The sequence below is a fragment of the Oncorhynchus mykiss genome, chromosome 1 (genome assembly GCF_057628025.1).
Source record: "Oncorhynchus mykiss isolate SJ-2025 chromosome 1, ASM5762802v1, whole genome shotgun sequence".
NCBI lineage: Eukaryota > Metazoa > Chordata > Actinopteri > Salmoniformes > Salmonidae > Oncorhynchus > Oncorhynchus mykiss.
Window position 1 is genome coordinate 29,407,635 of NC_143022.1, and position 15,424 is coordinate 29,423,058.

Here is a 15,424-nt window from a genome sequence, read left to right on the forward strand (position 1 = left end):
TGTAAATAAGTGAGTTTGTCACTCAAAGGACAAGATTGAACACTCACACACTCCTCCTCCTGCATGAGCTGGACGATACACTGTAGGACGTTTGTTATTAGAGCTCTGTGGAGAGAGAGAGAAGGCAGAGAGAGAGAGAGAGAGAGAGAGAAGGCAGAGAGAGAGAGAGAGAGAGAGAAGGCAGAGAGAGAGAGAGAGAGAGAGAGAAGGGGACAGTTGATGGATATACAGTAGATAGATGGATAGAAAACACAGTGGGCGTGACAGAACAATCTATTCACCTGGACTTCATGGCAAAGTTGAGTCCCAAAGCCGGATCGCGGCTGTCCGATGGACAGCACCATGGTTACCATGTCACTCTAAAAAACCTGAGGATAGATAGATGTATATTTGTTACTCTCTCTGTCTGTCTTTCTATATGCTTTGAGGAAGCTATCTTTTCAAGTCAGCTCAATTCAATCATGTTGAGCCTATTTTGTCATAAATACACAAATTAGGATTCCCTGGAGCTTTTTGACAGCTGCATTCCCCATGAAAACGAATGGTCTCTATATATGAGCCACTGGCTGGTGTAGAAGGAAGCAGGGAGCCATTATAGTCTTTGTTCCAGTCAGTGTGACGTCAGTGGTACGATCCACAGAAGTGAGGGACGAGGAAGTGGGTTTTCAGACAGGCAGGTGCTGGATGTTAGAGTATCAGTGTCCCAGCAGTGCTGTGTCTATTCTGACTGACACTGACATGTCTGGCCTTGCTGCTCAGTGCTGCATGGAGGACTGTCTGTGGGAAGCTAGGAACCCTGCCTGCACTTGTCTACCTGATCCAGAAATAACATGGCCTGATTTGAGGTCCTGTCAGCGGTCAAGCATTTTATTGGCTCTGCTGTATTTCCAGAACAAGGGTTGAGAGAGGTCATAGTAGGAGAAGAAAAAACATATTTTTCATTTTCTATTGGTAGATCCAAAAATAATGGTAAGTTATAATGATGCGGAAAAAGGGTTATTCATCGAAAACAACTGTTTTCTTATCCCCTGAATATACATTTCCTCAGCATTCGGTTGCCCTCTGAGATTCCTAGAAAGAAATATATGGAAAATACTCTATTCAATTGGAGTTTTCTTTCTCTTAATGATGCCCCCAATGGCCCCCTATGGAGACTCCCTGGACAGTTCCCAGAACAGCCAATCTAACCACCTCCCCTCATCCATGGGCTGATTCCTGAGATCTCCCCATTGTGCTAGAGAGCAGGGGATCACCCCACGAGGAACACATTGTCTCCCTCTCTGTTACGTGATCTGAATGGTGCGTGATTTATCACCTGCTGGTTGGCACCACCACCTAGCCCACAGACACCACCCGCCTGTGCGCTCTCCATCTCTCTCCATCTAACCCACACCTCTCCAGAGAGAGAGATAAGGGGTGGGTTTGGTATCGTACCATTGTCAGAGAGGTCCAGAATGCTGATGGCCTTGGCTTCAAAGATGTGCACCTGAATCATCTGGGCTCCAGCAGACCTCAGCTGGACACATAATACACATCACGTTTGACATTTGAGCCATTTAGCAGACGCTCTTATCCAGAGCGACTTACAGTAAGTGGTGAGTGCATACATTGTCGTACATATGATTATCAACCAGCCAAAAAATGGCTCAACTCACTGATAAAAAAAAAGTGAGGTATGTGTGTGTGTGTGTATGTCTATTAATTTAAATGTTTGATTTGACCCTTATTTTACCAGGTAAGTTGACTGAGAACACATTCTCATTTACAGCAACAAACTGGGGAATAGTTACAGGGGAGAGACGGGGGGATGAATGAGTCATTGGGAAGCTGGGGATGATTAGGTGGCCATGATGGTATGAGGGACAGATTGGGAAATTAGCCAGGACACCGGGGTTAATACCCCTACTCTTGTGATAAATTCTATGGGATCTTTAGTGACCACAGAGAGTCAGGACACCTGTTTAACGGCCCATCTGAAACATGGCACCCTACACACGGCAATGTCCCCAGTCAATGCCCAAAATGCAAACACATACTGTGTGTGTGTGTGCGTGTGTGTGCGTGTGCGTGTGTGTGTGTGTACGTGTGTGTCTACCTCACAGCCGCTCAGGTTTAGCTCCTTCCCACACAGATGAGTACTTACTTCTGGCCAGACCCTGCAACAACAATCTGCATAAAAGACAGAAAATGTATGTATCAAACAGCTGTATACATGTGTAAATCAAAATGCAAACACATACAGTATTATACACTATCATCCAGTGCTATAAGTAGGCTTCACATTCTGTTTGACATGTATCATGTAGACATTTCCTGGTATAGCATTCCGTCAGTGTTCACCTGAGAGCCACTCTGGGGGTAGTCTGGTTCCTAGCAGTCCCACAGCTCAGAGCTCTTACTCCATTACAGTCATTGTCACCTCCCTCAACTTCATGGGGACAGAAAGAGGTTAGCGATGGGTCTGACAACACCGGTCAAGATATATAATGGAAAGCAGGGTTCTCACCTGTGTGAGAAGGGGTCCCTGGACAGGTTGAGGTGAGCCAGGTTGGAGAAGAAGCATGCTGACAGAGTTACAAACAGCTAGGGGGAGAAGTAAGTTGGGGACGTAAAGTGCATTATTTCACATTGGCACAAACATGCATATCAGGCTATTCATTTTCAAATGAACAAAGATTACAGAGACTGATTATGTTTATTGTCATGACCAGAAGTAAAATGTTAAAGGTCACTTACAGCATCCAGAGGGCAGTCATTTCCACTCAAGTCCAGGTTAGACACAGCATTTGTCCCTGAGAGGAACTTAAACAGGTTCTGACAGGAAGAGATATGAAGCTATTAGTGCTATGGCCCTCAAGAGCCAAAACCATCTACTGAACAACTCAATTCAATACTGTACTATGGAGTAATTATATTACTCTGACTGAGATTCCTCCTGCATCATTAAGTCATATCAGTATTAATTAGCATGCATATCCTGACACGTGGGACTGCATTGTCAAAACAAACTCCCTTTAACTTTACAGCAAATAATATTTCATAGACAACCCATTACTGAATATAACCAAGGCAGTTCATGTTCCATAGTATCCACCATGGACATTATACAAAAAATGCATTTAGCTGAAACTCACAGCACCTACAGTATAGACCTTTATTCAAGTATGGAGCAAAGAAGTCTAAACCGTGAACTGAAAACAAGTGTTGCCCCCGCCCTCACCACAGCCTCCTCTGTAGCCAGACTGCCTGTATTCCCTGACAAGTCCAGGTGACACAGAGAGCTGGCGAATGTAACGGATGTGAAACGGCTAGCTTAGTTAGCGGTACGCGCTAAATAGCGTTTCAATCGGTGACGTCACTTGCTCTGAGACCTTGAAGTAGTAGTTCCCCTCTGCTTTTGTGGAGCGATGGGTAACGATGCTTTGTGGGTGACTGTTGTTGATGTGTGCAGAGGGTCCCTGGTTCGCACCCGGGTATGGGCGAGGGGACGGTCTAAAGTTATACTGTTACACGAAGGCCTTGTTCTGAGAGAACCCCTGAGTCAGATTAGCCAACCCAGGAGAGATGGAAGGGGCAAGAAAGAGGAATGAGAAAGAGAAATGCAATACTCTACGTGAAAACTATCACAAGATAAGTATCAACACAAAGACATAGTTTCTTTTTTTTAAATGAACAAAAAGGATGAAGCAGACAGAAGAGTTTGGGAGAGACAACAATCCTGGAGACGGACAGCTGGGTGAGACCATTAGGTTCTCCAGTTCCTGACTGAGAGCTTTCACACCCGACGACAGGCAACACAGGTAACACACATGAGCAGATGAGTAGTCACTAGCCAGTCCAGGCAAGTTGGAATTGGGAACCTCAGCAATGGACATTAACAAACCCCAAAAGGTATTTATGATAGGAAAAGGCTCACCTTTGTCCTCTATATAATTAGCTGACAGGTTGATGGTGTGGATGGCGGAGCAGGTGTGATCTCGCAGGCCCGCAGGCCATCTTCAATGCAAAATTCCAACAAGAGGAAGGGCTAGGAGAGAGACAGAGGAACAGAAATGAGTTATTAATGTTGAACTGAAATGAAAAATAAAGTGAATCAATCACATAAATCAAATGTCATCCAAACATTTCCCATTTCCTCAGTGCCTCAGACACCAGGTAGAATGATTTAGGGAGGGAGGGATGTTTTAGAAAGGTGAGGAGGATCACGTGGAGTAGGCTACTCACAGTGAGCCCACCTCCTTCCAGACACACCTCCTCCAGGGTTGAGGATCTGTTGATCATGAAGAGAACCTGCTCCTGGACTTCGGAGCTCTGGGGAGAGCTACAGAGGGGGAAGAATCATTCCTCTACTATGTTTTGAATCATTAGCCATCCCATCTTCATAAACTGGCAGCAAATCTAATCTCCATGAGAATTTCCATCTAATCTCCATGAGAATCTCAATCTAATCTCCATGAGAATCTCCATCTAATCTCCATGAGAATCTTCATCTAATGTCCATGAGAATCTTAATCTAATCTCCATGAGAATCTCCATCTAATCTCCATGAGAATCTCCATCTAATCTCCATGAGAATCTTTATCTAATCTCCATGAGAATCTCCATCTAATCTCCATGAGAATCTCCATCTAATCTCCATCTAATCTTCATGAGAATCTTCAACTAATCTCCATGAGAATCTCCATCCAATATCCATGAGAATCTCCATCTAATCTCCATGAGAAACTCCATCTAATCTCCATGAGAATCTCAATTTTATCTCCATGAGAATCTCCATCTAATCTCTATGAGAATCTCCATTTTATCTCCATGAGAATCTCCATTTTATCTCCATGAGAATCTCCATCTAATCTCCATGAGAATCTCTATTTTATCTCCATGAGAATCTCCATCTAATCTCCATGAGAATCTCTATTTTATCTCCATGAGAATCTCCATTAGAATCATCTCCATCTAATCTCCATGAGAATCTCCATCTAATCTCCATGAGAATCTCCATCTAATCTCCATGAGAATCTCCATTTTATCTCCATGAGAATCTCCATTTTATCTCCATGAGAATCTTCGGTGTCAGAAATTTCTATGGTAATTTCTATTTATTCATTTCTAAGAAATTCCGTTAGCCTATAGAAAATGAGTGCCTTTTGCGTCCCTTTGATATTTTAAGTAGAAATTGTGCACCAATTTCAAAAACCTGTTCAGATTTTTGATATATATAAAGCCTTGCTAAAGTGCCAAAATTCTGCATTTTGACATGTCCCTCAGTCAACCCTGTGTCACTTCTAGGAAGATTTCAACCCACTTAATCGCAAAGTGTATTCAAGTTTTCCCCATCATTGTAAAGCCCTAGTTATTTTGTTGCTTTGACAACTCAAAAAATTCAGAAGATTATATATTTTTTCATTTGATTAGTGATTAATCAAATCAAATCACATGCGCTGAATACAACCGGTGTAGACCTTACCGTGAAATGCTTACTTACAAGCCCTTAACCAACAGTGCCGTTCAAGAATTAGAGTTGAGAAAATATTTACTAAATCAAATAAAGTAAAAATAAAAAGTAACACAGTAGAATTACAGTACATAACAATAACGAGGCTATATACAGGGGGCACCGGTACCGAGTGAATGTGCGGGGGTACAATCTTTCCCTCATTTTCAGATCAATCCTTTTACATGAACTCAACTCTTGTTTCAATATGGTGAACCTATTTCTTTTAAAATATTTTTTTGAAAAAAAACATTGAACAAATAACAGTCGAATCATAGAGCAGGTGAGCTGGTTCTACTCTTTTTGGCTATTTGCTGGTATTTTGTGGTGGAAAACTGAGCTGGTTACAAACAATAAGCTTCCATTACCCCTGTCACATTGTCAACCCTTTCATATCGTCAACCATGTTACGGTCAACCCTGTTACGGTCAACCCTGTTACAGTCAACCCTGATACAGTCAACCCTGACACGGTCAACCCTGATATGGTCAACCCTGATACGGTCAACCCTGATACGGTCAACCCTGATACGGTCAACCCTGATACAGTCAACCCTGACACGGTCAACCCTGATATGGTCAACCCTGATACGGTCAACCCTGTTACGGTCAACCCTGATACGGTCAACCCTGTTACGGTCAACCCTGATACGGTCAACCCTGACACGGTCAACCCTGACACGGTCAACCCTGTTACGGGCAACCCTGTTACGGTCAACCCTGATACGGTCAACCCTGATACGGTCAACCCTGTTACGGTCAACCCTGATACGGTCAACCCTGATACGGTCAACCCCGTTACAGTCAACCCTGATACGGTCACCCTGATACGGTCAACCCTGTTACGGGCAACCCTGTTACGGTCAACCCTGATACGGTCAACCCTGTTACGGGCAACCCTGTTACGGTCAACCCTGATACGGTCAACTCTGATACGGTCAACCCTGATACGGTCACCCTGATACGGTCAACCCTGATACGGTCAACCCTGATACGGTCACCCTGATACGGTCAACCCTGATACGGTCAACCCTGATACGGTCAACCCTGATACGGTCAACCCTGTTACGGGCAACCCTGTTACGGTCAACCCTGATATGGTCAACCCTGATACGGTCAACCCTGATACGGTCAACCCCGTTACGGTCAACCCTGATACGGTCACCCTGATACGGTCAACCCTGTTACGGTCAACCCTGATACGGTCAACCCTGACACGGTCAACCCTGATACGGTCAACCCTGTTACTTTACTTGACACTTACGATAGTCATTTTATTATTTAACTTCTTGAGATGGGAAATATGTTTTTTATGAAATTGAACATGTGCTCTTTATGACAGAATGTACAAATTTGGGGAACTCAAACGGCACCGAATTGGTGGATCGACCCAAAAGAATATCATACACACAAATTCTCTTTCCTCATGAAGGTCATTTCTCTGACCTCCATCATAGCCAGGTGATTGTCTAAAAGCACTGCAGTACCAGTAACACAGCAGCAGCTAGATTAGGAAGTCAGTATGGCGCCCTGCCTCCAGGGCACAGTGCTCTGTGTGCACATGTGAGGACTGTTGATAGGCCTGCTAGACCCTGCAGCGTTGACCTGGTCGGACAGTTTGGTCATCCACAAGATCCCATCCTCAGCTCACACTGCCAAAACTTAGGAATGTGACATCCAAGACAGAACCAGAGAGTGCAAGACTCAGAGCAAGAGAACTCAGGGAGAGAAGCATCAAGCTGTGTAATAACATGAGATAGTGTGCTCTCTAACAGGACTTGGAAAAACAAATCAGGATGTGGCTAAAAGGTTTACTAGTTTGAGGTCTTTGTTGGAGATATTGGTGAACCATTGTTTGAAGGAGAGATTCCAAACAATTCTGGGCATAGTAAATGTTGTCAACATCCTGAAAGAATATACATAATAAATATATTCACTAATATTATTCATGTATGATGACATCAGTTGATGTTTATAATAGAAAAAATGTATTTATCAGAAACATTTAATGTGGTGTCATAGGTGGATGGTAGCCTATGGACCTATTGGACCTCCCTGCAGGGGAACTCATTGAAGTCACATAGAGCAGCACTTGTCTCTGAGAAGCCTCCTATAGTGGAGAAAACCGAGGAATGACAGAGAGATCAGATACTGTAAAAATCCATGTCCACATAGTATGATACACACAAATGACGTGACACTGCTGCAGTGGTATGATTGATTCTACTGACCACAGGGTCCCAGTGTTCCAGTCAGCTGCTCCTCCACCCGGGTTGCCAGGTTCCACATCCGCTCCTGCAGATCTGGAGAGATCTTCTTCAGGATCTTCCCGAGAGCAGGAGATAGAAACACATGCACATGTAGATGTCAAACATTTTGAACCCTCAGATATTACAGATATTTGCATGAGGTATCTATTTCATTATTGGTATTGGATTGAAATATGATTCACAAGTGAGTTAGAAAACCACCATTCCTTAGATAGAAGAGGATCACTAAGGATCCCTAATCAGTTGGTTAATGGGTCGACCTCAGGGGTTTCTGCTATAAGTACATCACAAACAACCCTCACAAGGCTTGAGGAAGGGTATGTTCAACTACATGCCATGACAGAAGCTGTCACATGACTGACCATAGCCTCGAGGTCCTCAGCAGACGTCAGACTGAGAGAGCAGGTCAGTCTGTCCGACTCAATCACCACCTGAATGGTCAACAGTACATACGCAGGAATCTATCTGTCACTACTGACACCATGCAGACATACAGAGACACATTCAGACTGAAAGATTGGCAAAATAGTACAGTCGTTAGTGGCCACATAGACACAGGAACTCTGAACACATGAACTCTGTCTCTGCTTCTCCATTTGGTGTGACTAAATACCTGTAGAAAGTTGTAGTGAGTGGTGAGTAAGATATACACAAAGCTGTTGCTGTCCTACACAGTCCTATGCTTCATAACATTTCAGAGCCTCCACTTCTGTTTTTAAATCATGTCTGTGGCCCTGCAGCCTTTTCAAGTGTCAGGGTCAAGTAATATTTCCAGATGATCCCTCACTTCCTTGTCACTGTGAGTGTGACCAAACCACGACACATCACACAATCTCACCAGGGGTTCTACACTCTCACTGTCATCATGGTATCACTAAGCGACAGCCAGAGAGAGAATGACAGTATCTGCACATGCTCCCTCCCCCCTGAGGAGCTGAACCAGTGGTGGTGACGAATGTTTCCCATCCCAGGACGGACAGTGTTAACCTCTGAAGAGCTACAGAAGAGGAAACACCACAGTCTCAGAGCCCTGATTGCGTCCTGTGCATACGGACTGGGACCAGAGGTGTGCAGAGAGAGGGAATTCTTCAGATGAGTGGATGGAAATCGGAAGTTTTCCCTCATCTCCCACTGGTATAATAGTTACCATCTCCTTATGTGGTAGGTCCAATACTGACAGTAAATGGGTGCTGATGGATTGCAGGACATTAGGAATGTTTGACTGTTCACATGTAACAACATTGAGTTGGGTAATTTGCTTTGTGTTCCCAGTTTCTCTGATTCACCACCCTAATAATTTACATGATCAGTGATCAGAGCTAGCCTATGGCCAATCAGGGCTGTTCATTTTCAAATGGACATAAATATTTTAACACCCATGCAAAGGTAACCATGGTGGTAAGGATGTGCTCAGCCAGTAACACACTAACACTGCCCCCTCCCTTTACATACTGTATGTACATATGAGGTGGATTTCATCAAAATAAAGAGAAAAACGCATCCGACTGCATGGCTGCTTTCAAATATGTCAATGAAGTACTGAGAAACACAGCATTCAAATCATTCAAGTAAGGAACGACATACTACAAAATATATGTAACTTCAGATATAGAAGAAGTTCATTTGTTTTACCTGATTGAGGCTCTCAATACTGACGGCATAAATCTCTAGATACAGTAGCTGAAGGAGCTTTCCACCTGCAGGGAGCGACCAGACTGTGGTCAACAGTGAAGCACTGATACAAACACAGGAAAGGCATACTGACCTAAACAGGTTAACCCCCTAAGGTCGATGTCAGTGCCCCATGGATATCTAATTAGCATGATAAAAAAATCCCTATAAGAATCTGTCAGTTTAAAATAGTGATACACTACATGACCAAAAGTATGTGGACATGTGCTTGTCAAACATCTCATTCCCAAATTATGGGCATTAATATGGAGTTGGTCCCCCCCTTTGCTGCTATAACAGCCTCCACTCTTCTGGGAAGGCTTTCCGCTAGATGTTGAAACATTTTTGCGGGGACTTGGTTCCATTCAGCCACAAGAGCATTAGTGAAGTCGGGCCTGCCGCGCAGTTGGTGTTCCAATTCATCCCAAAGGTGTTCGATGGGGTTGAGGGCAGGGCTCTGTGCAGGCCAGTCAAGTTCTTCCACACTGATCTTGACAAACCATTTCTGTATGGACCCTCACTTGGTGCACGGGGCATTGTCATTCTAAAGCAGGTAAGGGCCTTCCCCAAACTGTTGCCACAAAGTAGGAAGCATGCTGTAGCGTTAATATTTACCTTCACTCGAACCATGAAAAACAGGCCCATACCATTATTCCTCCTCCACCAAACTTTAAAGTTGTCACTATTCATTCAGGCAGGTAGCGTTCTCCTGGCATCCACCAAACTCATATTCGTCCGTCGAACTGCCAGATGGTGAGCATTTCACTGTTGCATTTCACTGAGCATTTCACGCCAGAGAATGTGTTTCCACTGCTGCAGAGTCCAATTGCTGCAAGCTTTAAACCACTCCAGCCAACGCTTGGCTTTATGAATGGGCATCATAGGCTTGTGTGTGGCTGCTCAGCCATGGAAATCCATTTCATGAAGCTCCCAATGAACCGTTTTTGTGCTAATGTTGCTTCCAGAGGCAGTTTGGAACTCGGTAGTGAGTATTGCAACCGAGGACAGACAATTTTTACGCACTAGGTGCTTCAGCACTCAGCGATCCCATTCTGTGAGCTTATGTAGCCTACCACTTCGTGGCTGAGCCGTTGTTGCTCCTAGACATTTCCACTTCACAATAACAGCATTTGCAGTTGACCAGGGCAGCTCTAGCAGGGCAGAAAATTGATGAACTGACTTGTTTGAAAGGTGGCATCCTATGACGGTGCCACATTGAAATTCACGGAGCTCTTCAGTAAAGCCTTTCTACTGCCAAAGTTTGTCTATGGAGATCGCATGGCTGTGTGCTCATTTCATACACCTGCCAGCAACAGGTGTGGCTGAAATAGCCGAAATCACTCATTTGAAGGGGTGTCCACATACCTTTGCATATATAGTGTATCAGTAGGTGTCAACATAGAGACCCTGAGGGATGACTGCTCTGAGAGCTGAGAGCTGACGTCGCAGCTGGACTCTATTAAATTCCAGCGCTTCTAGTGTTAAAAGACTCCCCACTTCTCCTTATGTGGTTCCTTTTGAAACGCCCACTCCTTTCGACACCCCCACTATTCCTGAGCGATGCACTGCACTGAGAGATGACATATCAGTAGGTGGCAGCATGGAGACCCTGAGGGATGACTGCTCTGAGAGATGAAGTCGCAGCTGGACTCTATTCATTATTTTTGGCACTTAACATTATATATACTATATATACTGTACTTATATATATTTTCAACTGGTACAGACAGGTCCTGTGAAGCTTGTAGTGTGTAGTCCAAACTGATCGGACGCTACAGACAGAAGTTAGCAGATCGGCTGTACCGACATCAGACGAGTCCCAAGACGCTTATGGGGGCCAAACCGTTCGGACGCTACAGACGATTTTGTGAGAAGACTGATTTTCGGGATGACTCATCGTCTGACAAACAATGCTCTAGCTCTGTCACCTTTCACTGCAGATGCGGAAGTGTGTCACAGGCAGATGCGGAAGTGTGTCACAGGCAGATGCGGAAGTGTGTCACAGGCAGATGCGGAAGTGTGTCACAGGCAGATGCGGTGGATTGAGATGCATCCAATGTAAAAACAACAGATACAGTATGTCATCGCTCAGTGGAGTACATCTCTCAGTGGAGTACATCTCTCAGGAAAAGTGGGGGTGTCGAAAGGAGTGGACGTTTTGAAAGGAACCATATAATGAGAAGTGGGAATTTTCTAGCAATTTAACATCAGAAGCGCTGGAATTCCATAACTACTAGAACCTCCACAACTTGATATTTCAATTATTATTATTTTTTTATTATTTCAAATAAGTTAAGGTAGCTAAGGTTAGCTAGCATTTACATTTACGAAAAACTTTACGTTCCATACATGGCTACCTGTAGGTAACGTTCAAAGATATATATTTATGGCATAACTGAAATTCCTTACTGTCATATCTGCAGACCATGACTAATGTCTGATAACACAAATGACATCTTCAGTGGGTCCATGTAGTGAATCTGTTATTCAACGCCTTTGTATGGGCTAGCAGTAAGGCCAAAAATATGTTTTCATCAAATAATTATTGTATACTTTTTTGATACTTCAAGGGTTCTTACAATTCAAAATCAAATAGCTAAATTATCCTTGGTATGACCTTCTTAAAACAATTCCATATATCTTAGTAGACCCCCCCAACCATGTCCACTGTGTTTATAATTAGGTACACAGCTGATGTAAGCGTGAGGTCATGCCCACTGTCAGTCACATTAGATGACATTCTATCTGCCAACACACAGGTGTGTTACTTCCCTTTTGTCTGGTGAGACATTTCTGCTTTGTGAGTGTACAAACAACACAAACTGAGGCCAGCATAACTCGTGTTACTACACTTAGAAAAACAATGATTAAAATGTACTAATATAGGTACCATCCTCTCCATTTTTCTCTCCCTGGTTTCCTCCATCTCCCACCCACCCTCTCTGTCTAGCGTGCTATGCTTCCTTCCTCTGCTCTGTAAGTTAACACTTGGCACGAGCCTGAGGTTTCCATGTGTTTGCTGTGTGTGCTAGGACTCTGTTTGCACTGGCTGGGTATTTATTCTAGAGGTAGATAGATACCTGCAGTGTACCAAAAGTCTCTGTTTAAATAATTTCCTCATTCTTCTGCAAGCTATCAGGCTAGTGGTGTAGGCCCTACTGAAGTTAGTCCTGACTGATCATAACCAGGCTCAAGTAAGGCTGTATGCATATACAGTAGTTGGTTTACAGATAAACTTAGAGAAACAATATTTAAGACATGAGTAAACACACAAGCACTAACAAAATATTGGGGATATGTGACTTACCCTGACAGATTGCTTGCAGTGGACAACATAAGCTCTCCATAGAGTCATCACCTGGTGGAAAATGTAAATGAAAACAAACCTGTGTGTGTGCAGTCATGTGAAGTACTTAAGTAAAAATACCTGAAAGTACTAATTAAGTAGTTTTTGGGGGTATCTGTACTTTACCATTTATATTTTTGAAAACATTTACTTTTACTTCACTACAGTCCTAAAGAAAAGTATGTACTTTTTATTCCATCCATTTTCCCTGGTACCCGAAAGTACTCGTTACATTTTGAATGCTTAGCAGGACAGGAAAATAGTTTAATTCACACACATATCATCCCTACTGCCTCTGATCTGGTGGACACACTAAACACATGCTTTGTTTGTATATTATGTCTGAGCCCCTGGCTATTTGCAAAACAAAAAAAAACTGCTTTGCTTAATATAAGGAATTTTAAATGATTTATAGTTTTACTTTAACCTTTATTTAGCTAGGCAAGTCAGTTAAGAACAAATTCTTATTTACAATGATGGCCTCCCCCGGCCAAACCCGGATGATGCTGGGCCGATTGTGCGCTGCCCTATGAGATTCCCAGTCACGCCTGGATGTGAAGCAGCCTGGATTCAAACCAGGGACTGTAGTGACACCTCATGCACTGAGATGCAGTGCCTTAGACCGCTGCGCCACTCGGGAGCCTTTGATACTTATACATATTTTAGCAATTACACTTACTTTTGATACTTAAGTATATTTAAAGCCACATACTTTTAGACTTTTACTTAAGTAGTCCTTTACTGGCATTCCTTTCTACTTGAGTCATTTTCTATTAAGGTATCTTTACTTTTACACAAGTATGACAATTGGATACTTTTTCCACCACTGTGTGTGTGTGTGAGAGAGAAAGAGAGACCCACCCTCTTCAACATATATATATTTATTCTAGATCCTACTAGAATCCGATATCAAATGTCTACTCTTTGCTGATGACCTGGTGCTTCTGTCCCCAACCAAGGAGGGCCTACAGCAGCACCTAGATCTTCTGCACAGATTCTGTCAGACCTGGGCCCTGACAGTAAATCTCAGTAAGACAAAGATAATGACGTTCCAAAAAATGCAGTTGCCAGGACCACAAATACAAATTCCATCTAGATACCTTTGCCCTAGAGCACACAAAAAAACTATACATACCTCGGCCAAAACATCAGCGCCACAGCTAACTTCAACAAAGCTGTGAACGATCTGAGAGACAAGGCAAGAAGGGCATTCTCTGCTATCAAAAGGAATATAAAATTTGACATACCAATTAGGATCTGGCTAGATATACTTGAATCAGTAAAAGAACCCATTGCCCTTTATGGTTGTGAGGTCTGGGGTCCGCTCACCAACCAAGAATCCACAAAATGGGACAAACACCAAATTGAAAATCCGCATGCAGAATTCTGCAAAAATATCCTCTGTGTACAACGTAAAACAATATTGCATGCAGAGCATAGTTAGGCCGATATCCGCTATTTGTCAAAATCCAGAAAAGAGCCGTTAAATTCTACAACAACCTAAAAGGAAGCGATTCCCAAACCTTCCATAACAAAGCCATCAACTACAGAGAAATAAACCTAGAGAAGAGTCCCCTAAGCCTGCAGCTCCTGGGGCTCTGTTCACAAACACAACCCACAGAGCCACAGGACAGCAACACAATTAGACCCAACCAAATCATGAGAAAACAAAAAGAGAATTACTTGACACATTGGAAAGAATTTACAAAAAAACAGAGCAAACTAGAATTATATTTGGCCCGAAACTGAGAGTCCACCGTGGCAGAACACCGGAGCACGGTAACTAACCCAAAATTAAGGAAATCTTTGACTATGTGCAGACTCGGTGAGCATAGCCTTGCTATTGAGAAAGGCCGCCGAAGGCAGATCTGGCTCTCAAGAGAAGACAGGCTATGTGCACACTTCTCACAAAATGAGGTGGAAACTGCGCTGCACTTCCTAACCTCCTCCCAAATGTATGACCATATTAGAGACACATATTTCCATGAGATTACACAGGCTCACAAATCATGCGAAAAATAAATCACATTTTGATAAACTCCCATATCTATTGGGTGAAATACCACAGTGGGCCATCACAGCAGCAAGATATGTGACCTGTCACCACAAGAAAGGGGCAACCAGTGAAGAACAAACACCATTGTGAATACAACCTATATTTATGTTTATTTATCTTACCCTTTTGTACTTTAACTACTTGCACATCATTACAACACTGTTTATGGACATATTATGACAGTTGAAATGTCTTAATTATTTTGGAACTTTTATGAGTGTAATATTTACTGTTAATTTTGTATTGTTTAAACATGTTTCCCATGCCAATAAAGCCCCTTCAATTGCAATTGAATTGAGACAGAGAGAAAGAGAGAGAGAGAGCAGCTCAGACTGCCAGCTGTCAATTTGAGCTAGAATCAGCTCAAGAGCTCCACTTGCAGGTGGAACCTGGTAACTTAAGCCACATTGCAAACAGATATCACACCCCTTAACTTTTTACATGTTTTGTCTTGTTACAGCCTGAATTTAAAATGTATTAAATCCTGTTTGCAACAAGGCACTTCAGTAATACTACAAAAAAATGTGGCAAAGAAATGTACATTTTGTCCCGAATACAAAGTGTTTGGGGCAAATCCAACACAACACATCA

General features: G+C 43.0%; 1 pseudogene across 1 annotated transcript in view; it reads right to left on the bottom strand.

Annotated features, from left to right (window-relative positions):
- Window positions 1–8,627, bottom strand: part of LOC110532142 (uncharacterized) — a 51,405-nt pseudogene extending 42,778 nt beyond the window's left edge. Inside the window, exons 1-14 of the transcript XR_016483274.1 lie at window positions 8,619–8,627; window positions 8,123–8,191; window positions 7,722–7,815; window positions 7,533–7,600; window positions 7,306–7,396; window positions 4,223–4,311; window positions 3,861–4,012; window positions 3,675–3,765; window positions 3,221–3,312; window positions 2,737–2,814; window positions 2,507–2,583; window positions 2,346–2,432; window positions 2,096–2,172; window positions 1,435–1,516 (exon numbers count right to left, since the gene is read on the bottom strand). The product of XR_016483274.1 is annotated as an uncharacterized LOC110532142 (transcript). The remainder of the gene's footprint in view (window positions 1–1,434; window positions 1,517–2,095; window positions 2,173–2,345; window positions 2,433–2,506; window positions 2,584–2,736; window positions 2,815–3,220; window positions 3,313–3,674; window positions 3,766–3,860; window positions 4,013–4,222; window positions 4,312–7,305; window positions 7,397–7,532; window positions 7,601–7,721; window positions 7,816–8,122; window positions 8,192–8,618) is intronic.
- Window positions 8,628–15,424: the final 6,797 nt, after the last annotated feature.